Source organism: Symsagittifera roscoffensis, chromosome 9, assembly GCF_963678635.1.
Source record: "Symsagittifera roscoffensis chromosome 9, txSymRosc1.1, whole genome shotgun sequence".
NCBI lineage: Eukaryota > Metazoa > Xenacoelomorpha > Acoela > Convolutidae > Symsagittifera > Symsagittifera roscoffensis.
Genome location: NC_087070.1, coordinates 43,452,670 through 43,466,008, shown reverse-complemented (window position 1 = coordinate 43,466,008; position 13,339 = coordinate 43,452,670). Strand labels below are relative to the sequence as shown.

Genomic DNA, 13,339 nt, shown 5'->3' with positions numbered 1-13,339 from the left:
CGTGCAGTCAAGAGTTTATACTCAGTAGAATTTCAACACGAGTTCTCTTAAGTCGGCAAACTGATTTTCAGAACTCGACAAAAACATAAGGACACTTGTTTTGCCAAAATCAGACAATTGGCTTTTTTTCAGAAAATTAACTTATCCATTTTGATAAGATCGTTTTTTTTGGCTGCTCTTTGCCAGAATTAGCCAGCCAACTATTTATAATTTGAAGCCGGGCGGATTTGAAAATTTCTGCAACAGCGGCAGAGAAGTTTTAGATTCTGAAAAAAAATTGAAGATGCACGATTTGTATTGTTGTTCATATTATGAACTATTTGATTTTTGACAGGGAAAAAGAAAAAGTTACCACCCTGCTATCGTATTACCGCGATATGCAGTCTCGAATGAACTTAGACAGTAAAACTCACTAAAATGTTTGCAGTGGTCAAAACGGTCGTTTAAAATATTCTTTCGAGGAATATCAAAAGTTTGTGAAGTCCATATAGGCGGTTCGATTCTATTGGTAACAACTATATCATCGGCAAAATATGGCGAAATAAAAAGTAACAAAAGTACAGAAAATGATGAAATGAAGCACATTTTGAACTTTTTCAGCTCTGAATTTTTGTTCTGACATTTAATTCTCAAGTCCAGTTCTTTATAATTTATTCAGTTCTTTCTGTGGTTGAACTATGTAAGTAAATTTGTGTAACTTTTAGATGTTGAAATAACAATATTTATCACATCGGAACATCATAAGGTCAAATTTCAGTCAGGTCAATTGAAGTATCTGGTTAATATCACATCGAGCATCATCAAATTCAACCCTGGTGGCAAACAGTGGCGTACCTATGATTTATGCGACAAAAAATTTTTTTTAGAAAAAAATAATTATATTTTAGATCAGCTGATTTGAGTTTTTGAGCTGCCTAAAGCATAAAGCAATCATTGACGGAAACAATTTAAAAGTATTGACTCGGGACATAATTTGAATAAAAAACGTTTTCTGTGCTTTGAATAAAAAAGCGTTTCTGGTTCGCTTTAGATACAAAAAAGTTTTTCTTCTTCCTCACAGTTGAATATTATAAGAGCCAAAAGCGCCATTACACGCCAAGCTTGATGGTTTTGGTAGTTTCATGGGCACCTTAGGTGAGAAAACCCAACAACTGGAAGCGATCAAGGAACTCTGGTAGCTAAAGACAGTGACTTTGTCGAAAAGGTGAAGCAGATTGACGCCTACGTTGGGCGACACAATGAGAGTTTCCGCGTTATGAACAACTGCCTGTGGATGGATGAGCGCCATGTCATTACGAGCCCAGGCAGAAGTGCGTTCATCAAAAGGGCTAATAGATTCGATGGAATCCAACAACAATACACTCTTAAAAATGTTCACGTGTTTTCACCTGTAAAATCGCGTGTTTTTACTTGAGAAAATCTCGTGAAAAAGAACCACAAGAGTAACTTGAATTTTCAATTAAAACACTTGAAACTTCAGGTGTTTTATTCAGGTGTAAAAGCATTCCATTGCACAAATATTTTCCCATAAATTTTCGTGGAAAGATATTGAGTTTTCAAGTGTTTTTTTTGCTTGAATACACAAATAAAAGCACGCGAGCAATCGACAAGAGAATCGGTAAAAACCCTTGAAGTTTCAAGTATTTTCACATGAAAAATAAAGAATAATACGTGAGCAAGGGAATGAAAACACAAGAAAATTCAAGTGTTTTAATTGAAAACTCAAGTAGCTCTCGTGCTATTTTTTCACGAGAATTTGTCAGTTAAAACAGTTTGAAAATAGACAACCTCAATTATGCACGTGTCTTGTTAAGCAAAAAAAAGACAACCACTACAACATCGACAACTGAGCGGACATTTTATCTCAAGCAGTGCTCGTATTTGGATCAGAGCTCGTGTTTGGAGCTGAGCTCGTGAGTTTGGAGCAGAGCACGTGTTCGGAGTACAGCTTATTTGTGGATTGGTGCTCGTGTTGGATGCAGAGCCGGTGCTTGGAGCTCGTGTGTGTTTGGTACAGAGCCGCTGCTTGGAAATCGTGTTTGGAGAGGAGCTCGTTTCTGGAGCAGAGTGGCCCGTGCTCGGGAAGAGTTTGAGTTTGGTTCGAGGAACGCTCGTGATATCATGAGGCGGACTCAGAGAATTATCAAACCGCCTAGTTATCTGAGGTATAAATCTGATTCGCAGCTCAGTGTTTCCAATACCAGCAGGTTTGAAGTGGAAGACTTGTTAATATCACAAGATAACAATGACCGCGTTTTTGTTACACCGACAAGCAAGGGCCGAATAGGATTAACTCAAGACATGCAAGACCTGCAAATTGAAGATGTGCTACCAGAAACTGATCCGAATCTTGAAAGCCATGAAGAAGACATAATGATGGAAGCATTTGGTGCGTCACATGACAAATCAACTTGTCTTGATCATTGGATTTGGACTGAAAGATGGGTCAAAAGTGTACGGTTGCCAAAAAGACTATAAACTTTGCCTAATGGTAACATTGGTAGAAAGTACGTGGATCTCCTGACACATGAACTGAAGCTTCTTTCTACCACTGCTGATTCCACTTCAGGAAAAATTCTGATGATGAGCCGTGTTTTGTTACAAAGAGATCCAATGATCAAAGCATCAAAAGACATTTGAACACTTATTGGACGGCGCATTGAAGACTGGAAGGAAAACAAACTCGATAAGTTGTTGGCGGAAGCAGTGAGATGTGGCAAAAAAAAACAAATAAATCAGAATAATATGGACGACAAACATGTTGCGAAAGTGTTTGCTTCATTAATGATGAAAGTCAAGGTGAGAAGTGCTATGCGGTGGCTCTCGGAGAGAGCAAGCGGGGGTGTGCTTGATCCGATGCAAGAGGTCAAGAATGGTCTGACCATTTTAGAGACTCTGATCTGAAGTCAAAGCATCCAGAGTCACATAAGTCACATCTCTCTTCGCGATTGCAAGTGCCAGTTTTACCCGACTTTGAAGATGTTATAATCAGTTCTGCTTCCATTGAAAAGACGACACGTCCTTTGCATGGCAGTTCGGGAGCTTCGAGAAAAAATTCTGAGCATTGGCAGATGGTTTTATTACGTCATGGGGCTCACAGTTCACACTTGAGAGACGAAGTTGCAACTCTCGCTACAAAAATGTGCAATCAAATCTTACCATGGTCGAAAGTGCGAGCACTGGTTTCTGGAAGATTGATTGCGTTTGATAAATGTTCTGGCGTGCGACCTATAGGCATAGGTGAATGTCTACGGAGAATAATTTGCAAAGGTGTGGCTGAGTTCACAAAAATTCACCTTGAAGAAACATGTTCGGTTGATCAATTTGCTTGTGAGCTGAAAGTTGGCGTTAAAGGTGCAATTCATGCGCTCTCTGATGACAACAAGGAAGATAGCTGTGGCATGCTGTTGATGGATTCATCAAATGCTTTCAACTCGCTCAATCGTGAAACAGCGTTGTGGAATGCTCGAATATTGTGGCCTGGTTGTTCTAGATTTCTCTTCAATACTTACAGAGGCTTTGCGTCGCTTTTCGTTGCTGCCGCCGATGAAGTGATATACACTAGGGAAAGAACCACACAGGAAGACCCACTGGCATAGTTCTTCTATGGTGTTTTACTTCTTCCCCTGATTCAGAAGTTAAAGAATCCGAACAATGTGTTACAAAATTGGTATGCTGATGATTCTGCGGCCATAGCGAAACTCAAGAAATCGGAGATATGGCTCAAAAACTTGATTGAGAAAGGTCCCGCCTTCCGTGATTTACCAGAGTCTTCCAAAAGTTTTCTTGTTGTCGATGAATAATATGCTGAAGAAGCGCATCACATATTTGACAAGTATTCAATTACTATAGTGGAAGGGAAGAGGTTTTTGGGCGGTTTCATTGGAGACGGAAATGAGAAGGACATCTACCTGAAAAAGAAAGAACTTAAATGGGTAGACAAAATGGAGAATCTTTCTTTTGTGGCAAAAACAGAACCACAATGTGCTTTATCAGGACTGACTAAGTCCCTAAAAGCGGAATGGAATTTTTCCCAGCGTGTTTTGGGTAGTTCTAGTCAGCTTTTTCAACCACATGGAGAAATTTTTTAACTGCGATAATTGGACCTTCGTCAATTTCATCAATGGAGAGACGTCTCTTTTGTTTGCCAGCAAGAAAGGTGGTCTTGGGGTGTCTAACCCAACCAGTTTCGCTGATGAGTATTACAACACGTCACGGGAAGCAGTTACGGTTCGTCAATTTCATCAATGGAGAGACGTCTCTTTTGTTTGCCAGCAAGAAAGGTGGTCTTGGGGTGTCTAACCCAACCAGTTTCGCTGATGAGTATTACAACACGTCACGGGAAGCAGTTACGGTTCTTTATGATGCTATTGTTGATCAGCATGGTTTTTCCGATGAAGACCACAGAAAGCAAATGTCTCGATCGCGGAAACAACATCATCGAATAATGGAAGAAAAACAAGAAGAGTTGTTGGGCGAGTTATTGAATGAGCTACCAGCAGACCAATTTCGCGCAGTAAAAAGAATCAATGAAGGAAGCTTGTCTGCCTGGCTGACAGTGTTACCGATTGCTGCAGAAAAGTTTGATCTTTCGGAAGTGGAGTTTCGGGATGCATTGAGTGTCCGGTATAACAAAAACTTGATCGCTTCGCCAATTTTTTGTGATGGTTGCCAGTCACCATTCACCCTACGGCATGCGTTAGCGTGCAAAAAAGGTGGTCTCTTAATTTTACTGCACAATTAGATTAGGGATGCTGTAGGAGACTTAGCTTCTTTAGTGTGGAAGGATGTACAGAGAGAGCCTGTTATTAGAGAATGCAACCCGCAAGATGAGACACCCGCATTAATTGCAGATTTTTTTTGTCGTGGAGTTTCTGTTAGGCAGGGAGGAGCGTCTTTTGATATTCGTGTCTCTGACAATGACGCCATCTCCTATCAGAACAGAAGCCCCATGAGTGTTTTGCGCTCAGCAGAGATTGAGAAAAAGACAAAATATTCAGACGCGTGTCAGGAAAGACATATGTCTTTCACTCCTCTTGTTGTGTCTGTTGTTGGGATGCTTGCTCCAGAATTTGCAAGTTTCCTTCGGAGAATAGGAGAAGCATTATCTACGAAGTGGGAGAAACCCTATAGTAAAACTATGAACTGGGTGAAGTGCCGGCTGTCTTCTGCCGTGCTCCGTGCTTCCAGTGTGTGCTTCCGAGGCACAAGGACCAAGTGGAGGAGTCTTGGCTCAGACCATGATTTCTTACCCTAGAGAATTATTTACGGATGGTCTACAATGAAAAAAAATTTGCTAGCTATGTGCACACTTTGCTAGAAATGTAAAACGTGGACCTAAGCGAAACAAAATGTTGAAAAAATGAACCAAATAGCTAATTGACTGATTATGGAAAAAAAACGCGATTTTTCAAGTGAAAACACGTGAACACTTTTAAGAATAAAGTATTTGTATTGTTAATGGATTCTATCAATTTTATTAGTTCTCTTGATGAATGCGGTTGTGCCTGGGCTCCTAGTGACAAGGCGCTCATCCATGCGGAGGCAGTTGTCCGTTACGTCGAAGTCCTCAGTGTGTTGCATTCCTTGATCCCTTCCAGTTGTTGAGTTTTCTCACCTTTTAAGTTTTCAACTTCGATGTTCAAAACTGCGCCCTCTGAATGGCTGACGTTGTACCGCATGCATTTAGGCCCTTCTCCAGTGGCGTTATTGGTCTGTTTTTGCAAACTTTGTTCTGACTAGTTGAAAATCTCGTTAAAAAATCTTTTAATTCGAGGACTTTTTGTGCTTGTGGCATTAATTGATGAAAATATTTGAGCAGTTTTCTAGTAGAGGTTAATTTGGCTACCTTGAAAGTGTTATGAAAAGTTCTGACTCGACTTGATTAATCCACTGGATGTTGCAACAAGTAGTCTTCTAAGCCAATATTTGACTTTTCTTCTAATACGACTTATCTTCTAATACAAAATCATTTGGATTCATTTGGTCCAACCACTGTTTTTGTTTTTCTTGTTATTTCTGCTGAGTAAAAAGAGTATAATTTTGTCGTCGGTTACTGTGCCAATTTTTTCATAAAAAAGTTTCTGATAAACTCCGCATCGACCCGATAGCATTTTTGGCTCTTTGGTTGAGTACTTTTTCTCCCCCGTGTTTACAAGTCGGGACGCGATCGATATCACCTGCCAGCACTTGGAGCCCAATTGCGCTTCCAATGACATTTTATTCGGACATCATAATTTATGTAAATTTGTTCTTTTAATTATGATCGACCTACTTTTTCGATTTTAAACGCTGTTCGGCTTTTGGTAAGCTAGACAATTTTTTCTTTCTTAACAGCACTCGTAGCGCCATCACTGGTTAGTATTTTCTGCCAACGCTGGTTAGTACTTCTGAAGGCCATCGATCGATCCACAAGCCCCAGCAATAAAGGGAAACTTGTCGTCCACAAGCCCCAGCAATCATCGTCAGCAATCATCGTGAGACATTTTTTGCTCCTGAGGTACGCTTTGTTTGTTTAAGTATTGATCGCAATCGAAGAACCTTTATCAAACCACGCTTGCGTCAAGTTCCCGTTTGCTTTCAAGGAATTTCTTCACCAAAGTTTTTAGGTCTATTTACTTCCTGATAATTTTCGGTATAAAATGACTTAATCATTCAAGCTGTCCAAGTCCCTTTTGCGGAATTTGCATTGTGGGTCTGATAATTACGACCCAATTTGCGATGTTGCTTCACGCTCCAAGTTTTTTTGCTGTTCATATCTTTCCTGCAGATGCGACCCACTCTGCCCTTTTTGGCGTTTCTATCCGGGCATCTACTGATGTGTTATTCGGTGAACCCATTTTGACGACAGTTAAAACAACATTGATGTGCGCCACTTTGGTTCAATAACATAGTCATCCCTAGCCTGCCCTCTGGAATGGTCGTCTATATCCCCTACTAGATTGCGCTTACTGGCTCTGATTTGATTGAACTGCCCCTGCTGGTGCTTTTGTTAAGCCGTTTCCCGCTTTCTTGTTCCTTTTTGCGTACTTCTTCTCCCCTTCTCGAAAGATAAAAAAATTCCGTATACTCAGATGAGTGTTTTTCTGTGAACCTGCGCACTCACTCTGAGTCTCCTTATTTGTCACATTGAAATAACCTGTTGCGTAATACACTCTGCTCTCTAGTGTCCGTAAATTGAGCCGCACTGCCAACCCACCCGCACCGAAGTTTCTCGGATAAAAATAGATTATATTGAGAAAATGTTGCCGAAAATATTGCCATTATAATCGATTATGTGTAACCAATTTAAGCAACATTTTCTATTATAATAGAAAGAAAATAGATTATTTTCATCAAGAATATATTGCCTTGTAATTCCACTAAAATGTATTTTTATCTCCATATAATCTCAATAAAATCTATTTTTTTGCCCTGAAACCGCCATGAAATCGCAATAAAATCGATTGTTTTTGCCATAAAATTGCAATAAAATCTATTGTTTTTGCCATAAAATTGCAATAAAATCTATTGTTTCCGCCATAAAACTGCCATAAAATCGCAACAAAAACTATTGCTATCGCCATAAAATTGCAATAAAATCGATTATGTTGTCAAAAAATTTAACTATATTGTCAGAAAAATTAATTTTTCTCTTCTGAAAAGCGTGCTTAGTCTGTATGTAAATTTTCTTAACAATCGAACAATGTGGTCAACAAATTTACATAAAAAAATTTGCAGGTGGGGGGGAAAAGGAAAAAGAGCCAAAATCCGTATTAAAACAATTTTTCGGCCACTTTGGGATTGAGAATGATGTAAGAACAAGACACGTAACAAAACTTGAAATTCAGTTCGAAATTTACTTAAAAGCTTGTTTTCCTGCTAATAATCTTATTTTTTCATGCTCAGAAAACTAAGAATTTGAAAAAGTTGAGGTCGCACATTTTTGTGTTTTTGATCGAATTTTTATATCAATTTTGTTTATATTATAATCTATTATAATCTATTATAATCTATTATAATCTATTATAATTCCAACATAATCGTCACAAAAATAAAACTTTTTAATGGATTGTTTTGTCCATATAATCGATTATTTTGCTCTGCGACCACAAAATCACCAGATAGTTGATTATTAAAAGAATAATTTTTGGTTCGACCACAAAATCGCCAGATAATAGATAATAATCGGAGAAACTTCGGTGCGGGCACTCAAAATCGCGTGTAAATGTTCCACGTTTTCCCCAATCATTTTTTTCATTTCTCGAAAGTAGTTGGTAGATATCAAGCATTTCAATTTGTTCCTTCTTAAATACTTCCTCGAAGAGGTCTTAGAAATCAAGTCTGTTTGGCCTCTACTCGATTAGTCATCCTAACGTCTCCCCGTAGCGTCACAACTTGCGTTGCCCTTAAGTTTTCTTTAAAAGTAAACGACTTGTGGTTGAACCCGTGTTTCGATCTCGCTCCCCAATTCAAACTACTAATCAAGTGTTTTCATAACACCAATCTCTGTGATTTTTCTTGACAAGAACGCCGTAATTCTAAAACGGTTCCGCTCTCCTCCCTCGCCGCATCCTGCTGGCTGCCTCATGACAAAGACATCCGTGCAGAAGACCAGCAAATAGGGTGACAGCCTTTAAGACGACAACCGTTTTTAATTGGACTTTAAGACGACGCTACGCAATTCCAGCGTAGTTTTGAGAAAATCAAACCGCTGAAATTCGAACTGCTCGCTTTACATGTAATAACGCTTATTTGTCGTCCCAAAGTCTTCTCGTCTTTATGGCCTGTCGTTTTATTTACATAGCATCACCCATGCAATATGAAAATTGAATGCATTGCAAACTCCATCCGTACCAAATTCAATTTACTGAAAGCAATAAATTGTTCCAGCGAGGTCAGCTGCCGCTGAAAAGTGACCACTGATTGGTAAAAATTAGTTCCAAGGGCATATGTTGTCACTCCAAAAGTGACAGACAACAGCTATTTTTTTCGAAGCTTTTTGGCATGCTTGTTCTACAACAAAAGTTTGGTTTGTAATATCAAAAAATGCTTTAAATAGTATTAAAACTTAGTGACTCTTTGGGTCGTCAGGGGTTTGAATCTTGGATAAAAAAAAACTACAACCAAAACCCCGCGCGTTTCAAATTGCAGATGCTAAACCCCGCGTGTTTGGCAGAAACAATTTTAGCAAATCAGAGATAGACAATAATGAGTCATACAATTTAAAAGATCCAATGGAACTAAAAAGCTTTTATTTTATAACGCATTCCAGCATCAAGAATCAGCAATTTTGTTACCCATTTTTCTGTGAAAAACCAGAGAAAAAGTTTGGATTGTCCATGAAAGTCGAATTATAAAGTGATCACTTCGAACCGGGAAAGCAGCTTCAAAATTTTACCAAACTGTGACAGAAAAGAAGTATCGGCAGATCAAAAGATTTAGTGCAAAATTGCAGATAATTTTTTGCTGTAATTGAGTCTGTGAGTCTTTTTTTTATCACTGCAGCAAAAAATACTTCTATAACACTTAAAATAATTTGTTTATTGTATCTCAGAAAAGTTGTACTTTTCATCAGGTGGTAAATTTAAAACAGCAAAACTTTTTGTTCCGACTCTCGAAGAAACTGATTGATATTGATGCGTTTTTTTTGGCGGAGTTTTTTCTTCACCTGGTCTCAAAAATGAATAAAATTTCAATTGAGACGCATTTGTCAAAAGCGTGAATTAAAAATTGCCTATTTAACCCTTTTCGTGATAATTACTGTGCTCAAAAATTTTTTTCTCAACCAAAATTTTCTACACGGAAAGCGGCAGTGTTGAATTAATCCGGCCTGAATAATGTTACCAGCTAGTTTGTCAAAGCTAATATATCACTAATATAACTTTTGAAATAAGTTCTTTGAATTTCAATCTTTATCAAATGGTGCGATAGATTTTCAAAATCTGTCATAATCAATTAAAAAAACAATACGCAAATGATCAGAACAAAAAATCATCCTGATACTGAATTCTTGAGTTTTTTCAAAAAAAAAAAACATTTATATATTGAACGGTGTAAAAAATAATGAAAACAAGACTACTCGTATCAGCGTATTAGGGCGACGCCCTGAACGTTGCGACTGCTTTTAAGGTTTATGGAGCAGTAATAAGTTTTAAAAAATTAACTGTAATAAAACAAAATGAAAAATTTTTTTTTTTCGAAAATTTGAAATTTTAAGTGAAAAACCTCTTCCCACAAGCCACAAAAAGTACAAAAGGATAGATTTAGCTCCTTGTAACAAATCAATTATGGCGAATAAGCTTCTTTCAACCAAGTTGGAACAATTTCTAAGACGGATTAAATCTCCGCTTACGCGTTAATATCGCGAAATATATCGCGCAATAATTGTCCCCAATTTGCCAAAATGGCAACCTTTAAACCCCCATAGCTTTACAAAAAATAATCACAGGTGAAATATCTTTTCAAATTTGAGCTCAAGACAACAATACCTTTCGAATGATATAAAAAAATCTGTCAAAAGTGGCTAGTCAAAAAGTCGAAATTTGTCTGAAGAAAAAAAACCCACACCGAGCGCAAATATTCCGTTACTTTCGTATCGAAAGTCAGAACAAGAAAATGGCGCTCAAAATCTTAGGGTTGCTCACCCGATAATGAACGTATCAGCGTATCAGGGCAAAGCCCTGAACGTTCCGACTGCTTTTAAGGTTTATGGAGCAGTAATAAGTTTAAAAATTTAACTGTAATAAAACAAAATTAAAAGTTTTTTTTCGAAGATTTGACATTTTAAATGAAAAACCTCCCTCCACACGCCATAAAAAATACAAAAGGATAGATTTTGCTCCTTGTAAGAATTCCATTATGGCGAATAAGCTTCTTTGAACCATCAACTTGGAAAGATTTATAAGACGGATTAAATCTCCGCTTACGAGTTAATTGCGCGAAAGATATCGCGCGTTAAATGTCCCAAATGGCAATCCTTAAACCCACTTAAATTTACAAAAAATGATCACATAAAAAAATTCAGTCAAAAATGATTAGTTAAAAAGTCGAATATTGTGTGAATGAAAAAACCCACCCCGAGCACAATTATCCGTTACTTTCGTATCAAAGGTCGGAACAATAAAATGATAATCGTTCAAACAAACTGTTTTAATAATTGACCTTTCATGCAACTTTCAAAGTACACGGGACGCTTAATCCCAAAAAGAAAATTAAATGGCATGCAGTCTTTGTTGTTTTTGAGAACTTTCTGCATAAAAAAATTTTTATGCGAATTTTTACTAATTTTACAAGGAAAGGTAACTTTTTCTAGAACTTAACTTCAAATTTGATAAATCATTAGGTGTACTGTATTTAGCTCAGATAGAGCATTTAACTGTTGGTCCAGTTTTTGAAGAAAAGGACCGACGTTTTTTCTCCAATCAAAGCTCGATTTCGACAACATCTATTTATATCATCTAAACGCAGCTCAAGATCTGAGCTCCAAGCTAAAAAACAGTTTTCGTCAGTTTCTTTTTTGAAGGTAGGTTTGAAAAATGTCAAATTAGCGAATTTGGGATAGTAATTGCGCGAAATATAACGTGCGTTTTAAGCGTGAGCTGCGACTTGAACCAACCCAAATTGAATTCAAGGCAAGATTTTGCTATTATTTTTACGTTACCTCTATCAAAATTGATCAGCTTGTATTTCTCATAACACATGTGAAGTGAAAATTTTACAAGATGAACAGTCAGTGCTTCGTCCTGACACAGGCATTCTTAGTTTTTTTTTTCATTTACCGCCAGAATATCTAAAGATCATACCAAGATCCAAAATACAAATTCCATTTTAGCAAAACCACAACAAACAGAAGCCATTTGATAAAACACCGAAAAAAATCAGATCAATTGTTTTGCAAGGGTTGTAATTTCAACATCAAAAACAGCAAGACCGCTCGTGTCGGGGCAAAATACTGAATAGTTTAATTTAAAATAAATGATGAAATAAAAAAGAAATTGAAAAACTTCAATTTTTTTGGAATTTTTTTTTGAAAATCACCGCCGCACCAATCACGAATAATAATATTTCTTGCATTCAGCAAATTATCAAATAGACCAAAGAGCATGCATCAATCAAATTTTCATCGATTTTTAAGACGGATTATATTTCCACTGACGCGTTAATAGCACCAAATATATCGCGCATTAATTGTCGCAAATTGGCCAAATTGGTAATCTTTAAACCCCATAGCCTTAAACAAATGATCAAAGGTGAAAAAAAATTTTTTTTTGAGCTCAAGATAACAATATATATATAAAATTTTGTCAAAGTTTGCTAGTTAAAAAGTCGAAACTCTCTGGAGAACGAAAACACCCCGAGCACAAACATTCCGTCATTTTTTTTGCAAATAGTCGAAACAGTAATTTTTTTCACGGTGCAGTCCAATTGTGAGATTGATTTTAACTTGGTTCAAATGTTCAGCTAGTCAGAACTTGGGAGCATTTCCGGTAAACTATGCGGCGCCTCGCAAACCGTGGTAGTTCAATAAAATGGTGTTTAGCTTGCACAAAACGGGCAGTCCAGATCATAAACCAAAACTTTACTAGGTCAAAGAAATTATTGGGCGTAAATTTGGTACATTATGGTGCTATTCGAGGAGCATTTGGTCAACTTGGAGCTTTTTACGCAAAACTATGTCAAAAGTTCATTTTTTTGCCGTAATATTCAAGGTTAAATTAAATAATTATTGCATTTAGCTTACAATTGTCACATTTGATACCAACATTGCTCTAGGCAGCTTGTTTTGATTCAGTTTACTGCGAAAAGCTCTTATTCAAATCGAAATGTCAGTTTTTTTAGCGTATTTTTTTAAAATAAAAACTGTTAAATTGTTATCTATAATACTTTAAATTTATCGCTTAAAGCTAATTCATTAAAATTTTCTGCTTTTTAAGCCTACTTCTACTATTTCTGCTGACTTCAGCTGATAGCAAATTTTTTTGGGCTTGCTTTGCTGGCAGCTGTTACGCAAGTTTCATTTTCGGAACAATATGGCTGCTGTTATTTCAGGTCACTGAATGTTGGATTGCCCCCTTAATTGGTCTTGAATAGCTCTTGGTAATAAGGATTGAAAACGCGTAAAGTTTGGACAAAACAAAGATGAAAAGTTGAGGAGTATGAAATGGATAAGAATAATGAACTTGCCTCAATTTGTTATTGAACATTTTGTTGTGCATGATTTTTTCCACAAATGAATAATTCGCAAAACGGTTTCAGTATCATAAATAAAACTTTTGCATTGCGAATGAATTAGTCCAGAGTATGGCTAAACTGGCAACTTTAAAATCCCCAGATCCTTAAAAGAATCTAAGATAACATA

General features: G+C 37.1%; 1 protein-coding gene across 4 annotated transcripts in view; it reads left to right on the top strand.

Annotated features, from left to right (window-relative positions):
• Positions 1–13,339, top strand: part of LOC134854905 (potassium voltage-gated channel subfamily C member 4-like) — a 529,156-nt gene that overhangs the window by 344,151 nt on the left and 171,666 nt on the right. The gene's annotated exons all lie outside the window — the stretch shown is intronic.